Source organism: Mirounga angustirostris, unplaced genomic scaffold (assembly GCF_029215605.1).
Source record: "Mirounga angustirostris isolate CCGP_5_RB_7025 unplaced genomic scaffold, mMirAng1.0.hap1 SCAF_5, whole genome shotgun sequence".
Lineage (NCBI taxonomy): Eukaryota > Metazoa > Chordata > Mammalia > Carnivora > Phocidae > Mirounga > Mirounga angustirostris.
This window is the reverse complement of record NW_026991713.1, coordinates 16,781,575-16,806,066: the sequence shown is the minus strand read 5'-3', so window position 1 is coordinate 16,806,066 and position 24,492 is coordinate 16,781,575. Positions and strand designations below refer to the sequence as shown.

The window sequence follows — 24,492 nt, the reverse complement described above, 5'->3', positions numbered from 1 at the left end:
TAGTATAATGTGAATGGGGCAGAGAGCCCCTTTTAAGAGAGAGATTAAGAGTATCATGTTATAGGGGCGCCTGGGTGTCTCAGTCGTTAAGCATCTGCCTCTGGCTCAGGTCATGATCCCGGGGTCCTGGGATCGAGCCCTGCATTGGGCTCCCTGCTATGCGGGAAGCCTGCTTCTCCCTCTCCCACTCCCCTGCTTGTGTTCCCTCTCTCGCTGTGTCTCTCTCTGTCAAATAAATAAATAAAATCTTAAAAAAAAAAAAAGAGTATCATGCTATAGAATTAGCTGATGTATGTATGCATGATATAAAATTTCTGCTAAAATAATAGAAAATAATCTCATTGAGAGAATGATCAGAGGTCTGGGAAAAAAGCTTTAATCGGTCCAGTAAAAGCAATCTCACCTAATTTATTATTGCAAGTGGAAAAATGGAGTGGTACTATTAAATAGCTTTCCCAAATCATGGGGCATTATTGTGGGAGGAACTCAGATTTTCTCATTCTTGGCGATGTTTGGTTCCCCCTGTTACTAAAGCCTCTTTGTGGACATCGAGTTATTTTCTACACTGCATTTCAAATTATAGTTTGCTTTCTATTTTGCTCCAGCATGACACATTCTAATACAAGCTCATAGGTACAACCTGCAAAAATTTACGGTTGACTATGAAAAACGTCTTGATAAGGCTTTCATCACGCACGTAGAGAACAAATTAAACAGCATAGATATTGAGGCTACAAAGCCACCATTATAAATGTAGAGGCCACCACGTGTCAAAACTGGATTCAAAATAATGTGAAGATTCTTCTCTCTAAAAGAACACAGAGTAACTCGAGTTCATCAGAAGCTAAGAAGAAGGGGACACATCTAGCCATCTGAAGCACCACTGGGTGTGATGTAGACCATCCTGGGGTTATGTTCGGAGTGTTTGAGAAATCCAAGCACAACCAAGGGAAAGACAGAAGTCTGCAAGCAAAATATGCCACTCTCAGCAGGACGAATAAGGGCAAAGCAATAGCAATCACTCTAAGCTGTTCTGTCCCATTTTAGGCAAGTTTTTAAAATGCTAATCAACTTGAATGGCCCATTTTGAAGTAATTTCATGACATAATTGTCCAGGAAATGCAATAAAAGTTTCACAGACAATAAATACCTGTCATCTTCAACTTGTAAAGTTCCTTGTTGCCTAGTGGTTTTGTATTCTAGGGAGTTTAATTCTTTTTCTCCACTTTTAAGCTTTTGATTCTCTTCTGTTTTTGTATTTTTTGAGAGAAAGGTTATCATGAGTATGATGGAACTTTGCTCTCACTTTTTTGGATATTCATGTTCTGGGAACTTCTGTTTTTGGTTCCCAAGAACCCATCAACTTCCTGACCAGGGTCTTCCTCTACCTGCGTTAGGACTAGGTTGTCTGCAACGTAGCAAACAGCTGGAGAGGCTGAGTGATATTAAGCATGCAGGTCTCTGGTTTGAATACTGCTCCTGTGTGACTTTGGACAGCTTACCTAACCTCTCTGTGTCTTAGTTGCCTCATTGTAAAATGGGAGTGATGAGAGTACCTACCTCATAAAGTTGCTGAGAGGATTAAATGAGTACCTACTGTTACAAAAAACAGAATTTGACTGAATACATTTTAAAGACTTTATTGGCTTTATTCAGTGATTCATGAATTGGGCAGCATCCAATCTAGCAGGTAGAAAGGGGCTCTCTAAAGAGCTGTACAAGGCAAGAAATGTTATAGGCAGAAGGGAGCCGGAACAAGGAAGTTGTATGAGGCAATAAAACAGATTGATTATTGCAAGGTTACCTTCCTTATAGAGGATGGCAGAGAGGTCTTATCAGGCAGATCACCAAGCTAATGCTGGTCAGGTGATTCCTGATTGACTGATTTAAGGTTCCATTTCCTGGAGACCTGAAACTATAATTACGTTTCAGTTTGGCAATGTAGGGCTTAGCATACGTGGCTCTATTTTGTGTCATGTCTATAACACCAGCACATAGTGAGTACTTAAAGAAATGTTAGCTATGGGGTGCCTGGGTGGCTCAGTCAGTTAAGTGTCCAACTTATGATTTCGGCTCAGGTCATGATCTCATGGGTCATGGGATCAGCCCTGCAATTGTCTCCATGCTCAGCAGGGAAATCTGCTTGAGATTCTCTCTCTCCCTCTCCCTCTGGCCCTCCCCCAGACTCTCTCTCTCTCTTTCCCTCTCTCTCTCTAAAATAAATAGATAAATCTTTTTTTTTTTAAAGATTTTTTATTTATTTATTTATTTGAGACAGAGAGAATGAGAGACAGAAAGCATGAGAGGGAGGAGGGTCAGAGGGAGAAGCAGACTCCCTGCCGAGCAGGGAGCCTGATGCGGGACTCGATCCCGGGACTCCAGGATCATGACCTGAGCTGAAGGCAGTCGCTTAACCAACTGAGCCACCCAGGCGCCCCAATAGATAAATCTTTTTAAAAAAGAAATGTTAGCTATTATCATTTTTGTGTTCTAAAATCCCAACAAGATATTAATGTTTCTTGAAGGTGCTTCTTTAACATTTTCTTTATTATAGGTCTATTGCAGTGGAAGATCCAGTTATTGAAGTCAAAAGATCTCAGTTTGAAGCTCAGCATTGCCACTTTGTAAATGTGTGACATTGGCCAAAACATAGCCCTCCCGGGTCTCTGTTTTCTCAACAGGGGATGCACAGGGGATGGAGAACTGGCTAATTTTTCATTATTCAGTTAACAAAGATTTGTTGAGTACTTAATATTCATCTCCAAAATCTGTGTGATTGCTTTAAGCCTTTTATATGCGCCTAGTATCATTCCAACTACTACTTTTTCAAGTGGAGTGTTTTGTTAGGTTGTTCCACACCATATTTCCTCACACAGAGGAGCAATGAATTTAATGTTCCCATGGTTTAGGGGTCTTTTTGGGAAACTGGTGGATGCTGAGGGGTCTCTCCACACACTGATGTACACACAGGCCAGAGTTTGGATATAACCTCAGGGGCTGGCTGACAGTTGTGTGGCCCATTTGTGGGATCTCTGCACCCCTAAAAGCAAGTCATGGATTGGGGAGTTGTACCACCAAGATTCCCTCTAATTGGGAATTCCAGGAATCAGTTGGGAAAGGAGAACATAGTGGCATCTACCTGTTTGAGGGTCAACTGGATAAAACACCAACACTGGTGGAAAGGTCTCTATCAACCACTGGGGGACGCCTGCTATAGGCAGAGAAATCAGGAAATGAAAATCTTTTTAAAATGTGAAAAAGATCGGAGCGCCTGGGTGGCTCAGTCGTTAAGCGCCTGCCTTCGGCTCAGGTCATGATCCCAGGGTCCTGGGATGGAGCCCCGCATCGGGCTCCCAGCTCCGTGGGAAGCCTGCTTCTCCCTCTGCCACTCCCCCTGCTTGTGTTCCCTCTCTCGCTGTGTCTCTCTCTGTCAAATAAATAAAATCTTAAAAAAAAAATGTGAAAAAGATCTTCTTACTCACCTGTTCAAACTCTGATGTTTCCTCATCACAGGCGCTGTAAAATTCAGTCTTTCCCATAGCCTGCAAGGTTCTACCTTATCTGGCCCCTGCCTCCCTACACGCCTGTCCCCCACTCACTTCAATCCAACAATGTGGCCTTATTGTATGGTTTCAAGCACATGAAGCTGGTGTCTGTCCCTTCTGCTTGGAGTTCCCTTACTCCAGATCTTCTCGTGAGCCTCTTCTTGCTATGCAGGGCTCAGCCCAGGACCACTGCCCTCTGAATCTAAAGGAGCTCCCATTCTCTCTTTATTGATTATATTTATTCTGCTCCTGGTATGTGTCACTGTCACAGTTTCCCTATTTCTTTACATACTGGAAGGGATCTTGTCCGTCTTGTTCCCTGCTGTATTCTCAAGTTTGAGCAGAATACCTGGCCCATAGTTGGTGCTCAATAAAAAAGTTAGCAATTAAATAAATGAATGAATAAATGAACAAATACATAAGGATAGAGGTACAGAAACCTGTCTCCTCTCCATTCTAATTTCATGCCATTAACAGAAGAGGTGGTTTTGGGAATGCGGGATTTATACTGAGAAACTCTGAGAATGGTCTCAGCATCAAAGTGATGCGGTGTAGTAGTGAGGTCCAAAGAATCAGGAATCAGACTTGCCAAGTTCAATTCCCACCTCTGCTTCTGTGTGATCTCTGGTAGGTTCTCTAGACTCTCTACAAAATGGGCATGATGGTAAGATTACCTGTTGCTGTGAGTGAGATAATGTAGACAATGCTGTTAGGATAGTGACTGACCCATAATAAATTATTATTACTGAGCAGATGTTTGGTAAACTTCAAGCCTCTGTTTCCATGCCCACCTCCTGTTCCCACCTCACAGTCTACTTCCCAAAAAGCCAGGCATTGCCTAGGAAGACTGGAACCTGCTCCAGTTCTCAAACTCTCCCTATGACACTCCCTGTGCTAAAGAAATTTCTAGGTATCTTGGGTTTAACTTTCATTCCATCCCTTTTTCACTTACAAAAGAAAACACTGTGGAAGACAAGTGAAAGTGTAGTTAGTAGAAGGATAGCTTGAATCTTTTCAAAATTAGAAACAAAAATGTAAGTGATTAGAAAATCTTTTTCAAAAATACAAATCATTGACAAAGACAAAAGAGATCGAGAGCCACTGGCTTCATGGCATATTGAGCAAGGAAGGGATTGAAAATGAAATGAGAAGAAATCCCTGAGCAGTAACTCCTATGGTCCCAGGCTGTACTGGATGATATTATCTGTAAGTGTCATGAAAGCAGGCCCCAAAGAGGAATCTTTCCTGAATCCCACACAAGAAGTTACACTGTCCACCAAACATAATGGAATTGGATCCCGTCTCCTCCAAGAGGAAATGCCGAAGATGTGTCCTCAAGTAAACAGAAAGAGAAGCCATTTGCTTAGTAATAAAAAGTAAATGGTTGTGGGGCTCAGTTGGAAGAGCACACTAGACATCAAGAATAAATAGCCCATACACCCAAAGCCAGTGGAAGGAAGAAAATAATAAAGGTTAGTGCAGGGATTAAAAAAATAGAGAATAGAAAAAGGACAGAGAAAATCAACAAAACCAAGAGGGGGTTCTTCAAAAAGATCTACAATAGACAAATCTTTGGCTAGATTGACTAAGAAAGAAAAGAGAAGGCTCAAACAACCAAAATCAGATAAAGTAGACATTACTACAGATCTTACAGAAAAAGGATTATAAAAGAGTACTATGAACAACTGTACAGTAAAAAATTTGATAACCTAAATGAAATAGACAAATTCCTAGGAACATACAACTTACCAAGACCAACTCATGAAGAAATATAAAATCTGAAGATACTTGTAACTAGTAAAGAAATCGAATCAGTAAACAAAAACATCACCACAGGGGCATCTGGCTGGCTCAGTTGGTAGAGCATGTGACTCTTGATCTTGGGATTATGAGTTCAAGCCCCACATTGGGCATAGAGATTACTTAAAACAAAAAACAAAAAACCTCACAACCAAGAAAAGCCCCAGGACAGGATGACTTCACTGGTGTAATCTACCAAACACCTCATGAGGGACAAGGGACTTGGGTACGTTGCTGTAATAATTTCCTAGTGTTTCTGGCCTGCTGCAGGCACATGCCAGTTAAGATACCTTCAACAGTTCCAGAAAGAGCCTTCAGGTCCCTAAATGCCCTTGCTGGGAGCTCCATCAGCCTGACTACAGAGCTGGGTGACGGCAGTAGGCGGGACACTGGTTTGATGTGGTTTGGAGTGTTGGGGTTTGGAGAGTCAGAGATAATGGCCATGAGAGTTCTTGAGATGTCTTTGGTGCAAGAAGGTGGTTTTATTAAGGCACAGGGACAGGACCTGTGGGCCAAAAGAGGCTACTCCAGATTGTGAGGAGCAACTGATTATATACTATGGAGTTGGGGGTGGTAAAGACAAGGAGAAGTTTCCAAAAGGACTTTCATATGCTAAAGAAGACTCACAGGATTCTGGGGTCCTAGCTATTGTCAAACTAAGGTGGTTTTTCCCTCTAGCAAAGCATTAACATTAAGACAGCTGGGAATTCCCTGGAGAAATGTTATACTCTGCCTGCCTCAAGTATTTGTCAATGGGCTGTGGGTTATAAGGAAATTTAATTTTATCTTCATTTCCTTCTGCCTTTGTTCCCCACTTCAGTAGCAGCTGCTCTATTAACCATTGCAATCCATGCCGTCAAAGCAGGCTAATTTGGTTTCTCTCCCAGCCCTAGCATTATTAACTGTAAGATCTGTGCAAAATTTTCACTTTTCTTAAGCCTTGGTATTTAATCCTAAAAATTAACACCATCCTTATGAGGTTGCTGGAAGCATTAAGAAAATGCATGTCAAGTAAACCCTGGCACATAGCAAGAGCTCAATACATTTTATATATCTACGAAGTTCTGGGGTTAGCAAGACTGGGCAGACCGCCCTCTTATTGAAGTGTAGCTTTAACAAGGCTTATTTTGGTGAGGGGGTGTCACATATAACCAACCACGCTGGGCTAGGAAAGACCCATTTGTATGTCAGATCATCCCCCCATTACTTTTTAAGATTTATTTATTTGAGAGAGAGAGAGAGAGCACACATGCGCGAGAGTGTGCTTGTGGGCAGGTGGAGAGGGAGAGAGAATCCCGAGAGACTCCCTGCTGAGTGCAGGGCCTGTCGTGGGGCCTGATCTCAGGACCCCAAAATCATGACCCGAGCAGCAATCAAGAGCCAGTCACTCAACCAACTGAGCCACCCAGGTGCCTCTCCATTTTTTTTTTTTTAAGATTTATTTATTTATTTGAGAGAGAGAGAGAGAGAGAGTTGGGGGAGGGGCAGAGGGAGAGGAAGAGAGACAATCTCCAGCAGACTCCCCGCTGACCGTGGAGCCTGATGCGGGGTTCCATCTCATGACCTGTAAGATCATGACCTGAGCTGAAATCAAGAGTCAAACGCTTAACCAACTAGGCCACCCAGGTGCCCCAGGTCGTTGCCCCATTATTGAGCCCATACAATACAAACAGGATCTAGATTGTTATTCCCAGGGCTTTCAGCAACTTTTGAAAAAGTACCACGAGAGAACTTTTGTGGCCTGGCAGATGACTTCATGGCTCTCTCTGCCCTCAGTCTGTGGTTAAGTCCCAGAAGCAAGTCCCAGTTCAAGCCTTTCAGCCACTGGGCGTGTGACCCTCGTCCCCTAAGCAGAAGACATAAGGAAACTGGAGGGGTGTTGCAGGTTTCCAAGGGAACCGTTTCTCTCAGGATACGTGAAAGACCCCCGTGTTCTCTTCTCAATTTTTGGTCATGGGTCATTCTGCTCCTGAACAATGAAATCTGCCCAGACAATAGTTCTTTTATGGAAAGAATAATGCTGTCAAAGAGAAAATCTTCATTGTTTGCAAAACCTCTGAAAGGAACCAGATATAAATTGTTGATTTGCCTGTGTGCTTATTTTTCAAATGGAAAAAGAAATATCTTTTTAAAAATTGCCCATCATACAAAAGATAATGACATTTTACGGGTTTATCTTGATTTTTTTTTTTTTACTATATTATTGACATGCTGAGAAAAGTCCTGTTGCATTTAAAATATTTTTATATTAAAAAAAAGGGAGTCCCTGCATTTGGATGGCTCAAGACTACCAGGATGAGAATTTGATTTGCATTTAAAGCCAGTCAATGCCTCAACTGACAAAACCCACTTTGCAAGAGCACAAGCTAAAAGAAACAAACTATTCAATAAAAATAGAAAATTATTGAGTTTTTAAAAGAATGTCACTTTCTAGCAATTGTTGTCAAGAAAGGCTTTGCAGTATCTCAAGCAGACTCCTGGCTGAGCGTGGAGCCCAATGCGGGGCTCGATCTCTCGACCCTGAGATCATGACCTGAGCCAAAATCAAGAGTTGGTCACTTAACTAGCAGAGCCACACAGGCTCCCCTCTTTTGGATGTTTTCAGGCAATGGACCAAGATTTGCTTTCTGGTTTGAGGTAAGAGCAGCTTAAGCCACAACCAGCAAATGTCCCCGGTTCACTTTCCACAGGGTCTTCCTAGCCTGAAATCACGTGGCCTGACTGCAGCAAAGAACATCTTGGAAAGTTACCAGCTCAATGGGTGTCCTTTCAGCATTCTTCAGTATTATCGTTTTATTCATAGACTGATTCTTTCAAGCCTTGTAAAAGAGTTGTTGATTTTGTTTTGTTTTGTTTACATGCTAATTTCTCCTTACTTAGGCTTCATGTACTGTGTCTCATGATAAATTTTAACTTTTCTTAATTTCAGCCTTTTTACTTAGTCACCTGATTACTTGAACTATCTATTACATATGATACTCAAGGTTTCACACTCTTTTCTGTTCAGAGAAATGACCAGAAAACCCAAAGTATAATGCTTTTCACTTACAAACTCATTTAAATCCCAAGTTGGGACTGAGATTTCTTATTGCTTTTCTGTTTGGCAGAGCTTTGATTTTTTTAAACCCCTACCCATTTGGTTCCAGAGTTCATGCATTTTCTTTTATATCACACACCTCCCTAGTTGAGTGCAAAACTGAAAAAAAAAGAAAAGAAGATAAAAGAAAAGAAAGGAAGGAAGGAAGGAAGGGAGGAAGAAAAAGGAAAAAAAGATCTTTATCTTTTTTAATAAGCATGTGATTAGTAACGTTGATACATCGGGACCAAGAAATAGGAAATTCATAACAAATAGCCAACAGTAATCACCTCTAAAGTGCTTGAAATTGGTTAGGAAGTATTTTCATAATCTTAAATTTTTAAAATTTATTTCCTTTACCTTTTCTAGTCATTTTTGAGTTCACCAGCACGGATATTTAAGACTAAAAAGCAAACATTCCTTATTTCATTGTATTTGCTCTTATATTTACTTTCATTACCATCATTGAAACATCTTGTTCCTACAACTTTTCCCACAAATAGCTAGAATTTAAGCAAAATCAGTCATAAATAGGCCTCTGTGGGCTGATCCAGGAGCCCTATCCCTTAGAAATTGTTTTTATGAGAAAACATGTTCTAATGCTAAAAAGCCAAACCCAAACAAACCCAAACAAAAAACCAAATTAGAACATAAGCCTTTTCTACATTGGACGTGGCTGATTTGTACCAGGTTAAGAGAATGGATTGGAAGTAAGATGGACCGAATTCAAATCCTGATTCTGGTTCCAGCTAGCTATGCCATTTTAAGCAAGTTTCTTAACAACTCTGAACCTCTGTTTCCTCTTTTCTTTCTTTTCTTTTTTTTTTTCTGGATGACAGCTCAGCCTTATCATTTATTTATTTATTTATTTATTTATTTATTTATTTATTTATTTATTTATTTTATTATGTTAGTCTAACGTGGGGGAAATACGAGTTACCCACTGTAGAGGGCTGCTAGGAAGTATGAATGATACAATGTAGGTAAAGCACATAGTAAAAGCTCAACAAATCCTAGCTATTATGATCATGTTCCTAAGGTCACCTTTAGACCCTGGACTACACAAGGTGGAACTAGAAAGATCAGGGCTCAGGCCAAAAGTCCTTTCTAGCCCGATACCCAGTAGTTTATAACAGAGAGATTGTACTAGTAAGGATTCCTTGTATGACCCTGGAAAATTTTGTAATCTTTTATGTCTCCGTTTTTTCTTTTTTAGGATAGGTGTAAGTATAATAAAACCTGCCTCTCTTTTTTTTTTTCCTCCAGCTTTATTGAGCTATAATTGACATGTAACATTGTATAAGTTTGAGATATATGTTGTAATGATTTGATATACGGATATATTGAGAAATGATGATCACAATAAGGTTAGTTAACACCTCTATCACCTCACATAATTGCCACTTTTAAAGGGTAATAACATTTAAGATCTACTCTCTTAGTAACTTTCAAGTATAAAATACAGTGTTGTTAATATAGTCACCATGCTGCACATTAGATCCCCAGAACTTATTCGTCTTATAATTGAAAGTTTGTAGCCTTTCACCAACCTCTTCCTATTTGCCCCACCCCAGCCCCTGGCAACCACCATACTGCTATTTCTACAAGTTCAAAAACTTGCCTCACTTTAACTCACAGGACTGCTGAGAAAATAAAGTGGGAATCTTTGCTCAAGGTCTTTGAACAAAATAATGCCACACGTAAGGTGTCATGAACCTCAGACTTGTGCACCTTTATATATATACTCATTCTTCTTCAGCGAGTAAGAGGGCAAGAGGACAAATGAGAGAGGGTCTACAGCATTGGCTGTGGATTTGCACCGGAATGATTGTGTTCCTCACATTTCCATGCTTACTCACAAGCGTCAGTTGCATGGAGAAACTTTAGATACAAATTGATTCAAGATCTGATCCCAGCTCTGCCACTTTCTAGCTATGTGAGCTTGAGCAAGTCACTTAATTGCTCATGGACAAGAGCAGTATTTCCCTCAGATGGCCACGGTGAGGATGAAATGAGATATTGTACACAGCACACTTAGCGTAGGCTCAGTGCTCAAAACATTAGAGATGATGATGATGGTGGTGATGATGATGATGGTAGCATGGTGATAATGACAGTGATGATGGTGCTGGTGCTGGTGGTGATGGTGACAATGGTAATGATGGTAATGGTGATGGTAATGTTGATGATGGTGATGGTGGCATGATGATGGTGATGATGGTAGTGATGATGATGATGGTATTAATGGTGATGATGGTGATGATAATGGTGATGATGGTGATGGTGGTGATGATGATGGTGATGATGATGATAGTGATGATGATGATGGTGATGGTGGTAGTGATGATGATGATGGTATTAATGGTGATGATGGTGATGATAATGGTGATGATGGTGATGGTGGTGATGGTGATGGTGATGATGATGATGGTGATGGTGGTGCTGGTGCTGGTGGTGATGGTGACAATGGTAATGATGGTAATGGTGATGGTAATGTTGATGATGGTGATGGTGGCATGATGATGGTGATGATGGTAGTGATGATGATGATGGTATTAATGGTGATGATGGTGATGATAATGGTGATGATGGTGATGGTGGTGATGATGATGGTGATGATGATGATAGTGATGATGATGATGGTGATGGTGGTAGTGATGATGATGATGGTATTAATGGTGATGATGGTGATGATAATGGTGATGATGGTGATGGTGGTGACGGTGATGGTGATGATGATGATGGTGATGGTGGTGATGATGATGGTGATGATGGTGATGATGATGGTGATGATGGTAGTGATGATGATGATGATATTAATGGTGATGATGGTGATGATAATGGTGATGATGGTGATGGTGGTGACGGTGATGGTGATGATAGTGATGACGGCAGTGATGATGATGATGGTGTTAATGGTGATGGTGGTGACGATGACGACGACGATGATGATGATGATAGTGGTGATGGTGATGATGGTGGTGATTTTGCTAATTTACTGCTTAGAATTGTCTGCCCTTAAATACCACAGCTGTTCATTTTGTTTTTCGAGTTGCTGCTGCTACTGTAGCCACAGGGGCTTAAAATATGACCTGAGCTCTCCAAAGATATTCCCTTCTCTATTTTCTAATAGTCTTATTGAAACTGTTGTTCAGTGAAATTACAGTGTTGGTTCCATATCTATCTTCTCTTTTATAAGCCACATAATTGTTAAAACAGAGAGAAAGGGAAAGAGAGATGATGTCAGACAATATCTTCCTACGTTTTCTTTTTTCATTTAATGTAATGAGTTTTCTGCTTTTTTTCATTTCAAAGAAATGATGATGCTGGCAGAGTGTGCAGATTGTCATTTTAATGGATCCTCATCGCATATGACAAGATTTGACAAAAGTTTTCAAAAACCGTTAGGTTTGTCAAAATTCCATCCTGTACTTTGTCAAGACCTACCATCACATACTACAAATCTAAGGATTTGTCAGATAAAAGCATTGTCACAGCAGGACTTGTCAGTCAGTTTCCTCAGGCCCCTGGGCCACCTTCAACCTGAATAGCTACAATTTTATATCCTGGAATTGCAGGTAAGATTTCATTTGCAAAGAAGTTCCACAGCTAAGATGTTTGCACCTTTATACATGCATGTCTTCCCTTAGGCTTACACAAGATATATATTTACAAACAGGAAAAAAGTGCTAATTAGCCATTGTAGTGGCTCAGAAATGTAATGGAGGAATGATGAGAAGCATAAGGAAAAAAGTGAGGTAAATAAAGACAGAGAGACAGACAAGGCACAGATGTTTAAAACTGCAAGGGAGTACAGTTTTAAACATCTTTTTATTGATGTAAGTTTAACATATCCATGAGATCTGAGTTCAACCACCAGCTAGCTCCTTGATGATAGGAACTGGGTTCTGAACATCATTAGAAGCTGATCTGGCAGAATTCAGGTATGGCTGAATCCAGAAGCTCAAAGACCAATTACTTACTGGTCTCTTTCTTTTCATCTCTAGGTTCTGCTTTCCTTTGGCTTCATGTTCAGGCAGGATTTTCCCAACAGCAGTGGTGTCTGTTGCTTCCATGGTCCTTAGCTAGTGATCCTAGGGGTAGAGGATTAAGGGGTGGAAAAATACTCTTCTGATATAACTAGGAACAATTCTAGGCTTGACTCTCATTAGCAATACTCAAGTCATGTGCCCATCTCTCAGCCAGTCACTGTGGTTAGCAGGACAAAGTACTCTCATTAGACATTTCTGGGTCACATGCTCACTCTTGGAGGGTGAGAAAGTGAATCCTGTTTGATGTACGTGAACTTGAGCGCGAAGAAGGGGTATTATCCCAAAGGAAAATCAAGATGCTATTCTCAAGGGGGAAAACAATTGATATATGTTATACCCCTGAGGCTACCCTCTCCTTTCTCCTCTGGTTCACTCCAAAAATTCTCAAAAGAGAATATTGTAAAGAAGCCGTCGAAAGCACCAGCTTTGGAGTAAGACATTCTGTGTTGAAATTCTGTTACCACCACTTACTGACTTGGTGAGTCCTTGGACAAATGACTGAACCTCTTTGTGCTTCAATGTCCTCTTTGTAAAATAAAGATAATAATAGCATTTATTTCATTGGTTGCTGAGAAGATTAAATGAGATAAGCCAAAGCAACACTTGGATGTTTGGGCCTAGTAAGAATATAATCAGTGTTATATTTCATAGAAGCTCTGTTAACTATCATGTATTTAAACCATCCATCTGATTAAACTCCATTCTTCACGCTCTCTTAAACATACAGATAGACACCCACAATACGTATATGGTATGCTGAATATCTGGACACTTCTGTTCTCACCTTCTAAGTTGCAATTGGTCCAAGACCTGTTTATTCCAGTTGTGCTTGTTATAATTACTTATTCATTAGTACTAAACCAACGTCATATAAGTGTGAAAAGAGAGTTGTTTTGGTGAAACCTCTTTGGGATGCTTTGTGGATATTTTGGAAAGACTTGGTTAAAAGGGAATTGCTAAAAAGAATTGCTACAAAATACAATATGAGCACTGCTAATGTAAAAGATTGGGGAAAATAGTAAAGCTCTAGAAGGACTCTGCCTACAAAATGCTTTTATGAGTGTGTTTTATTCAAGAAACATGATACAGGACTCTAATCACAGACCTATACTCACGTAAAAGTCTGGCTAGAGTGCATCAATTGATTGGTGACTGTATATACAATTATATGTTTTAAATTTTAAATTCAAATTATGCCTAAAGTATTCATGAATTTTTTTATGAATCCATGCTCTATCTAGTTTTTAAAAATTAACTACATAATAACCAGTCTCAGTTGCTTTAATAGATAAGAAATGGCATCTGCTGATTATTATAAACTTCCTACGCTTCCTATACTTACGTTATCTATACTCATTATCATTACTTTTTAATATCACATTTACCTCTCAGCCATTTACAATCCGGCATCTATACCCGTCACTCCCCTAAAACTTGTATCTAAGAAATTGCCAACCTCAATTCTCTATTTGCTCTTTAAACATTGAGGCTTCTCAGAACACCGCCTCCTCTGAAACATTCAGACTGCAGGGGACTACTTCCAAATGTCTCACAGAGCTGAAAGCACTAGAAGTCTAGGGGTCCACTTTTCAGTAATACTAGTGCATCCACTGACGACCCACCTGGTACAGTCACTGGGTCCTTGTCCTGTTCTGTAGGATGCCCTTGTTGGCTCAAGTACCCCCACAGGCCTCTTTCGTGGCCTCCGATATTCCCAGTCCAGGACTCACACTCACGTCCTCTGTCATAGCTCCTGCAACATCTGAGCTGTGCTCTGGGGGTCTGAAGCAGAGGGACTGCCTCGGCCACATGCCAGGATGAGCCCCCAAGCCCCTGCTCTTGAGCCTGTGGAGAATTCCTTCCCTCTGGAGAATTCCTCCAAGTTGCCTTGCTGCCTTGCTCTGTCAGTTGGAATCGATTAGAACAATCTCAGTGTCCTGGAGAGGTTTGTAGGAAAAATTGTCAGACTTTTTTTTAAAAGATTTTATTTATTTATTTGCCAGAGAGAGAGAGAGCAAGCACAAACAGGGGGAGCTGCAGGCAGAGAGAGAAGCAGGCTCCTTGCTGAGCAAAGAGCCCGTTGTGGGACTCAATCCCAGGACCTGAGCCAAAGGCAGATGCTTAACTGACTGAGCCACCCAAGCGTCCCGGTGTCAGAGACTTTAAAATGAAGCATAAGATTACCGAGTGTCTTTAATGAAAAACAAAGTGTTATCTAGCTCGGTTTTTTTTTTCCCCAGGATTATCGGATTCTAGGGGAGCTCTGTGCCTTTCATTGTTTTGAGGGATTTTATAATGCTGTAACTTGTCAACAACTGATAGCAATGTATGCAAATTCTCTCTGTTGTAAGGACAATTGTTCCCTTCCCTTCAACAGGAGAAGCCAGTGTTGCATTTATTTCTAAATTCACTTAAGCACTCATGACTGATCTATGCAAGTGTGGTACTTTGGTGGTTTTTTTTTTTTTAAGCTTTTATTTATTTACTTGAGAGAGAGAGAGCACGAGCAGGGGGAGCTGTAGAGGGAGAGGGAGAAGCAAGCTCGCCACTGAGCAGGGAGCCCGACGTGGGGCTTGATCCCAGGACCCCGGGATCACGACCTGAGCCGAAGGCAGCTTAACTGGCTGAGCGACCCAGGCGCCCTGCAAGTGTGGTACTTTGAATATTCTTTGGAACAGATTGCAACCTCTTCTGGCTCCTCATTAATTAATGAGTTAAATAAAATTTTTGACCAATGTCCCTTTTACATTTAAACGAGAGTCATGATTATACCTTCTTTTCTTTTTTTTTTTTTTTAAAGATTTTATTTATTTATTTGATGGAGAAAGAGACAGCGAGAGATGGAACACAAGCAGGGGGAGAGGCCGAGGGAGAAGCAGGCTCCCCACGGAGCAGGGAGCCAGATGTGGGGCTCGATCCCAGGACCCTGGGATCATGACCCGAGCCGAAGGCAGACACTTAACGACTGAGCCACCCAGGCGCCCCGATTATACCTTCTTCTAAAAAGTATTCTTTAACAGCTTTTAATATTTTTGATGCTCCAACAAATAGCCTTTGTCAGGTCACAATCCTGTTATGACCTCCCCCAGGACAATAGGTACCAACCTTCGTCCCATTTACAGCACCAAGAGAAGCCACCTACATAATTCTTCCCAGAACAGAGAAACTCTGCACCAAGATGATCTGCTGTTTCCATTTTTAAAAGGATCTGGCAATTCTTAAAGGGCAGCTTCTCTCCCTCAAGTTCCTTCTAACCAGGCACCTCCATGTAGAAGTTCACAGACTCATTTTTCACATTCTGCGTGAACCTGTTTGGTTGTATCCTCATATCACCCAACCCTACCGCCTACTTTCTGGCTCTTTTAGACTGAAGACATGTCTTTTTCATCTTTATAGTCTTCACAGTGCCTAAAATTGTGCCGTGCATATAGTAGGTGCTCAGAAAATGTTTGCTGAATTTACTTCATATTGTAGGGTGAAGAAAAACAAAATGGCAGCCAGTTAGAGAGCAAGGGTCTGGAATTTTATAATTAAAAGGAACCATAACCATCTTCTAGTGATGAGAGGAAAAATAAAGTGGGAGTGGTAGCAGTAGATCACCAGTCCATTCTGATGTCCCTTTATAATGCCAAGGTCACTGGCTTCCTCGCTGTTCCAAGGGACCAGCATGTCCCCACACTCCTGTGGGGCCTTATTGTACTTAGATCAAAAATGGGCCTTTACATAAACAAGACTAAAACTTTGTATCATTTCAAACCTGGGACATACTAAACTAACAAAAGCCAAGTGATTATGAGCCAAATAATAACCTGGCAGTTGCTGTGTAGGAATCTTAGATAAAGAGAAAAGTATTCTGTAATACCTCGAGATTCCTTTTTAGCTAGCACTCAGTGATCTCAGAAGAGATTAAAAATACCACCAAAACTTCTTTTCATGAAACGAATCCACAATGTCATCAGTTTAATGGAGAGCGCATGGCTTTGGTCATTCTTCTGAAACGTATTATTACAGAAAAATCTAAAGTGCTGCACATGGGCATAGGAATGAGATGTTTGTTTTTTTATATAATTGTAAATGAAATGATATAGAATAAGTGAATCAGTCCCATTCATTTGGGGAGTGTCGAATTTAAAATCACAGACTTTCAGAACCACACAGCTAGGAATATCTTAGATTTTCCACCTTAACACGAAGGAAAAATACAATGTTTATATTTTGTGAGCATGTTCCAACCTCCACAGACGAGAAGAATTTAACTCCCCAAATAATAACCATCATTGAGCACTGTCAATGTCCTTCATCCTGAGGAACTGGTTCAGACCTCAGGAACACACCTACGGTTGAACAGGCTGGGTTTATTGCTCATTGCAGCTACGGAGAACACACACCATGGGGAACCATGCAGCATCTCAGTAAGAGGGTGTTAGAAAAAACTTACAGAATTTGGGCATTCGTTGGGTAATTTGGGGAAGGTTCTAATGAAGCAAGAGTCCATCTAGACTGGGTGCCGTCAGAAAGCAAGGGCAATCTCAAGACTGGGCATCTCAATAAATCTTACCTCTAGGGAGGACAGACCTGAGTCAGGAAAGGCTATAATGGTAAAGTAGTGGTCATTCACTTTTGCAGAGAGAGGGAGATGTCTGGAATTTTGTGGGCTGCACAGAAAGCCTTGTTTTGTCTCACTTTATCATGGTCTCAGAGTTACCTTGTCTGTCAGTGTGCTGTGAGTTTGTGAGTGTTCAATAGGAGAAGCACTGGCCGAGGGCATCAGACCAGTGCCTGGATGCTAAAGCCTGCTTTCTCAGCCCTAACTATGTGCTAAGTGCTTCCCACAAATTATTTCATTTAATTCCTTTAATTCTATGAGGCAGATTGTCTGAGTCCCATTTCACAAGTGCGAAAAGCGGGATGTGAAGAAATTAGTGTAAGCAGCAAGTAAATGGTGGGCAGAGTCGGGACTGATGGAGCCTGACTCCAAAGCCCACACGCTATGAGTGTACCATATGTGTGATGCTTGGGTGCCTGAGAAATGGGGGAAGGACAGAGGGTGTGTGCATGTGTGGGAAAAGCAAGCTGGACCACAGAACCTTGGCATCTGACTTTTGGTTTTCCTGCCTTTACTGTCTCTGGGATCTTCAACATCCCTTAGATAAGTCATCTACCATCCCTGTCCTCCCAGATCCAGACCCCCAGCAATTATGCTCCAATAATATTTCTCTCCAATCCATTTGGCCACCTCTACTTGCCCCCTTTCCTGTCCACTGCCATTTCTTCCAATGTGCCATCTCTAGAAATTAAAGTTCTGAAATTTCCCTCTTACCAAAGCATTGTATCCGTCTACCTCTTCCTTATGCTCCTTTTATCTTTCCCTCTTTATTCCTCCTTATCCTTCAAGCCTGTCTCCACCCCCGCACCCAAGGCTTCATTTTTATTTTCTTCCCTTTCTACCTTGGGCCGTATGACTCATTAATTAATTCACCAGATCCCTAAATCCACTCACCTCCTTGGCCTTCTGGTGGCTCTCAGCCCTGACTCAGTGATGGTTTTCAACTTTTACTCTGCATTGGACATGGTGCTCAGCTCTTTCCAGTGATTAACCCATTTAACCATCACAACAATTCTATGAGCTAAGGACTATAAGGACTATTATAGTCCTTAGCTCATTTTACAAGCAAGGAGCTGAGGTTCAGAGTAGCTAAATAACTTGCCTGAGGTCAAGCTGCCAGTAGGTGGCAGAGTCAGGATTTGAACCTAGGCGGTCTTGCTCCAGTACCTGGTGATTATCATACTTGCGTTGCCTTAACTACTGCCCTCTTCTGACAGTCTTGTCTTTGCTTCACTGCTGTCTCTGATTATTAATAGTTTCATAAACCTGCTGGGTTCAGTGCCTGCAAGAAGCCTTCACTGACAAAGCCAAGTTCATCAACACCTATGCCTTCCACCCCAAATTTCTCTGCATGCTTATCTGATCTCTTCTCTTACCAGGGAAATACAGCCATTATTTGTAATAGAATAATTTGATTTTCTGTGTATCTCCCCACACTGCAAGCTAACCACCACCAAAAAAACATGAATGCCCAAGGTACACTTGACCTGGATTTCCAACCTATAGACGCGGATTCTGAGTCAATGCTGGCCAAGCATATAAAATGCCCCCATTTGCATGACAAGCGGGAATTGGAATTTCTGTTGTTCCCCTGGATGGGTTTTTATTGACCCTGGTACCACAGGAGCGACTGACTCCAGCCTTCCTTTTTCACTCACGGTGTGTCTGGTCTAACAGGCAGAGCTAACTCATGACTCCTGTGACTGGAACTCCTGCCAAGCTTTTCCGGGGGAGCTGAACCATCTTCTCTTTCCTGTCCACTGGCTGGAATTTCCCTTCATCCCTGGTAAAATTCCTCCTAGAAACAAAATAATGCCACCACCTTGAGATGCATCTCTTCGCCACCTAAAAACCACTGTGGCCACCGCCCCCCCCCCCCACCTACGGGTGTGGGCCACTCTGATCGGCGAATCAACTTTTTGTGTTGTAAACACCTGCTGATATACTTGAGAATCCACTGAAGGTTTAAAAGACCTGTTTATAAATGTACGTATCATTTAAGTAAGTATCTTGAAGCTTTGCAACAAATTTTAGGGGTTTTCAGACTTCCCTGAAGTTTTGTTTTGTTTTGTTTTGCTGAACTACTCATTTTTGTACATAGTACTGTGTCTCAGAAGTGGCACACGGTAAATATTTGTGGAATTGAATTACACGGACTAAATCACAACTTAATCTTTAGTGCAGAAACAGATTTATTTTTTTCTTCTTTATCTTTTTTCCAAAAAATAACTTCAAGTGATTAATATTCAGAATTTGCTTCTTTAAATTTAAACAGATCCCCCCCTCACTTAATTCAAGGATTCAGAATTTTGTAAAAGAAATATTATTGGAACACAAAACGAAAAAAACAAAAGCCAAGTCCCTCAAAATCAATTAAACGGCATAAAACTGAACATATGTACAATTTGGATATTCCTTACTACAGTGGTTCTCAACCTTTCCCCCTAATTCAACATAGCCATTGGGAACAGAGGCTCACAAACACACAGAATCCAATGGGGGTTGGCCATGGGCCACATGTCCTTGGAGGTCACAACAGGATGGATGGGGAGAGCTATTGTTTAGAAAAAGCCCTTCAGGAGATTCTGATATGTCTACCTCTTTATGTTCCCATTTCTATCAGTGTTCTAAAATAACAAGGCCTACGCAATCATTAACTCAGTTTGGCTTATTGGCCACTGGGCCCACTGTTCCCCTGTTTATCTGGTTAGGAGAACAGGCTTCCAGGCTGGGCTGCCTGGATTGGAATCTTGTCTCATCACTTAACCTCTCTGTGCTACAGTTCTGCTAATTTTACTGCCTGTCAATAGCCATCTTTTCCTTCCTCCCTGCTAACGCAACATGGATCTGTTTAGATATTGTCAGTATCTCTCCTGACCTCAGGTGGCCCTATCTATATCTTATTCTAGTCACAGGATATGAATAATAATTGGTCAAAATAGTCATAGAAATCTCTGCCCCTTTGGCCAGGAGTTGGTCTAAAGGTAGGCTTGTTATGGCTAGAGAGATGTCAGGGCAAATTGGCTGATGGGTGAGGTAGGGGGAGAATCCATCCGAAATATGAGACGAATCCTTGAAAGGAGAAACTCTTCCTCATTCTTCCTGCCTGTATGGCTGACATAATCCTGGAGGTGTAGCGACTCTCTTACGGCTTGAAAAGGAAAGTCAGCACGCCATCTTAGGAAGGAACAGAAAGGGCTCAGTCATTTAGTTGTGTTGTGGAGCCCCTGTCATCTCTGAACTTTGGATTTCTTATTCAGAGAGAAAAATAAACAACGATAATTGTCTTTCTCTGATTGACTTACTTCACTTAGCATAATACCCTCCAGTTCCATCCATGTCAATGTAAATGGTAGGTATTCATCCTTTTTGATGGCTGAGTAGTATTCCATTGTATATATGAACCACATCTTTATCCATTCATCTGCTGAAGGGCATGTTGGCTCCTTCCACAGTTTGGCTATTGCGGACATTGCTGCTATGAACATTGGGGCCCCTTTGTTTCACCACATCTGTATCTTTGGGGTAAATACCCAGTAGTACAATTGCTGGGTCGTAGAGTAGCTCGATTTTTAACTTCCTGAGGAACCTCCATGCTGTTTTCCAGAGTGGCTGCACCAGCTTGCATTACCCTCTTACACAAATTTGTTTCTATATCAATTTCTCTGCCTTTAACATGACTTCACATACATGATCTCTTCATAATTTAAATCAAAAGATTTTCTGCCACTCCAGGTTTGAAGAGGCACCAAACTCATGCCCACAGGGATCTGGTAGAGGAAACACCAATCTGCACATGGTGTGATTATAGGCTCTGAGGTGCGGGTTCGTCGTCCGTACACAAACAGGGTGCTTAAGAAAATCATCTGCATCACCCTTATGGAATTCTAGTTCACAGGAATGATCTGGAATCATTTTTATATTTCATATTTCCTTGAGGGTTTAATGGGTCTCTTGGGAAAAATTAAAAGGAGATATTTAGAACTAAGGGCTGGACTTGGAAACATTTGCTTTCTTCTACAAATACTTTCTGACTTTCTCTTTTTTATAAATAACCCCCCTTGATCCAAAATAGACTATTTGCCCTTGGGAAAAAAATTGTCAGAAAAGTTTGATTCGCTGAAGCAAACATTTTATTTAGAAAAAAAAATCGTCTAGAAAATTATTCCAACCAATTTCCATCCTCTCTAAAATGATAATAAATTTTCAGCAAAACCTCTCTTTTACCACTTGGTCACCTGCTTTCTTTGCATTATTATTACATAGCTGTTTCAGGCTTGTATATCTTTTATTCCCCAGCTCCAGGGGAGAAGGTGGATTTTATTCTCTTTGAATATCCTTCAGTGCTTAGTACATCGGCCTGCAGATAGTATATATGCAACAAGCATTTGCCAAGTGAATGAATAAATAGATGAATTAATGACTGCTAGGAGAGTGACAGTCTTGAGGTTATCTAGTCTTTAAGTAGGCATCTTGGATTTAGGCATCTTTACATCTTGAAACTATTAATGATAGGAAGAGGCAGGACAAACTTCTTGGACTAGGGGAGGCATGGTCTTCCAAGTTAAAAATGTGAAGTTGTGAAGAGTCTTTGGGAACAAGGGTGGAAAAAAAGAAAAAGAAGCTTTTTAGGGAAACGGGTGACTAGCAGCCATAGCACTTCAATGAGGGTGAGGGACTGCATTGGCCTGCTAACACGTGCATTTTAGTGGACTCTACAAGTAACAGGAAACTCCACTGGGTAGCTTAAGCCCAGAAGTTGATTTGTCTCGTGTGCAGGGGGAGTGAGTGCAGGACTGGGACAGTGGCTCAGAAACACCATCAGGGGCCCAGCATTTCCCATCATCCTATTCTCCTTCCACATAAGCCTTTATCGTCATACCTCTCATCTCGGGGTTGCAATATGATTGCTGCATCTCCAGGCCTCACATCCAAATTCTAAGCCAAAAAAGGGAAGGGTAGGGCATGGGCAGTGAAGAAGGAAGAGACAAAGGCTTTTGTCTTTTTATTGAGGAAGGGATGGTGTCCCTGGGGACTTTTGCCTGTATCTCATTGGACAGAACTGTGTCATATGACCATCCCAGCTGCAAAGTGAACTGGGAACTCAGATATTTTCAGCTGCCCTGAATAAAATTGGGCTTCCTCTAGTGAGGACCAGGGTGGGGGTCAATGTCTGTGAAACAACTTCCATCTGTCAAAGCGTGATTAGATGGTTAGAGCAACCTGGTTGGAGAAGTTGATAACTGGAACGTACCCAAATGACCAGCCGAGGCCTGAGGAGAGGTGTTAGTTCAGGGAGACATCCATGGCTGGGAGGCCCACTGAGCATTACTGATCAGCCGTCTGGGGCAAGGCTGTGGTCTAGCCTGGTCTGGCCCTGAAAATAACACTTGGAGATACCCAAAGCAAAGGACCTTGATTCTTTGCTTCCCGGGAAAGCCCATTAAGAATGTTCTTGCATTGGGCGCCTGGGTGGCTCAGTCGTTAAGCGTCTGCCTTAGGCTCAGGTCATGATCCCAGGGTCCTGGGATCGCACCTGGCATCGGGCTCCCCGCTCAGCGGGAGGCCTGCTTCTCCCTCTCCCACTCCCCCTGCTTGTGTTCCCTCTCTTGCTATGTCTATCTCTGTCAAATAAATGAATAAAATCTTAAAAAAAAAATGTTCTTGCATTAAATGACAGAACAACTGGATGGCTAGGAAGCAACATGGAGAGTTTCCATAAAGGCCTGATCCCTGTGTTAATTTATAGTATCACAAAAATTCAGAGGTAGAAGAGACCTCAGAAATCATTGTAATGTAATCCTTTGTTCAACAGGGAGAAAATGAAAGCAGATTAAGGTGGTGTGACTTCCTCAAAATAACCCGGACAGCACCAGACCTCAGCCTATAGAATCTAAGCACTTTGAACTCTTTGTTCAAAACTATCTTCACTGTACTGGGTCTCCTATGGGGAGTAGCAAAATCACTTGGGGCACTGGCTAAAATTCAGATTCCTGGGCCCAGTACCTAACTTTCTGAATCCGTATTTCCAGATTTGGCCCCTGGGAATCTGAATGCTGACCTGGCCTTGAGTGTTGCTCTGATGGAGGACCCGAGCTGAGAATCACGTGTGTCTTCCTGAATTCCGACCTGCAGGAATTTCTGTCCTGAGATTTGGTCTACATGCCTGTTGAGCTGCTTTCATCTATAAATGGCTAATGGCAGGGTGTTGGGCCAAGACAATGGCATGGAGGAGGATGAGAAAGAGTAAAAATGTGTTAGAGCTAGTATCCCAAAGTGATAATCTAAGCAGTAGGAGATTCTTTCTCTTTGGCTAGTGGCAGTGGAATATTATTACCGAGGAATGCTGAAGAATATTCCATTTGGGGCTGATGCAGCCTATTTCATTAAGACCTGAATCAGAATGGGTTTTTGCCTTCTGACCGGTGCCTTCATGGGTCGCATGCATGCTCCCGGGAAGGGCCTGCCCTTGTGGGCTCTGCCTTACCACCATCTGATGACATGAAGGAGCAGATCTACAAACTGGCCAAGAAGGGCCTGACTCCCTCACAAACTGGTGTGATTCTGAGAGACTCACATGGTGTTGCACAAGTATGTTTTGTGACAGGCAATCAAATCCTGAGGATTCTTAAGTCCAAAAGACTTGCTCCCTCTCTTCCTGAGGATCTCTACCATTGGATTAAGAAAGTTGTTGCTGTTCAAAAGCATCTTGAGAGGAACAGAAAGGATGCTAAATCTGACTGATGCTGATCGAGAGCTGTATTAGCCGTTGACTTGATATTATAAGACCAAAGAGTCCTCCCCTCCAACTGGAAATACAAGTCATCCACAGCCTCTGCTCTGGTTGCATAAATTTGTCTATGTCCTCAAGCAATAAAGTCATTAAGTCGAACTAGAAAAAAAAAAGACCTATATTGAAGTGATTACAATTCTTAACCATAACACTCAATATGCTGGCCACTAACAATCAAACTTTTCCAGGAGGGAACCAGAGCAGTAAAAAGTTTAGCTTGACTTACAGATCTTTTTCCTGAAAGAAGTGAGATGAAGTATTCTGTTCATGGGACATATAAGATGGTGAGTAAGAATTTAGTTTCTCAGTCTGTCTTCCCTGTAAAAACAGTTGTAAGACTTTTTTCTTGCGGAGCTATAATGTTTCCACTCCAATTTCAATGTGAGTTGTTTATTCCCTCAACATTTATTCTTCATTATTACTTTCTGGGTAGCTAAATGCTAGCAGGTGTCAACATTGCTTGGCGGCCTGGTATTTACGGGATAATTGGAAGAACTTGCATCTTGAGGGTACGCCCAGTTCCTTTAATGAGAAATTAAACTAATGGACTTTTATATCATTTGCCTGGTGCAATGGTCCCTGAAACTGTTGATGATCAGAATGCTCTGGAAAGCTTTTAA

General features: G+C 41.6%; 1 pseudogene; it reads left to right on the top strand.

The window, feature by feature from the left end:
* Positions 1-23,512: 23,512 nt before the first annotated feature.
* On the top strand, positions 23,513-23,931 carry LOC123837819 (small ribosomal subunit protein uS15-like; annotated as a pseudogene).
* The last annotated feature ends 561 nt before the right edge of the window (positions 23,932-24,492 follow it).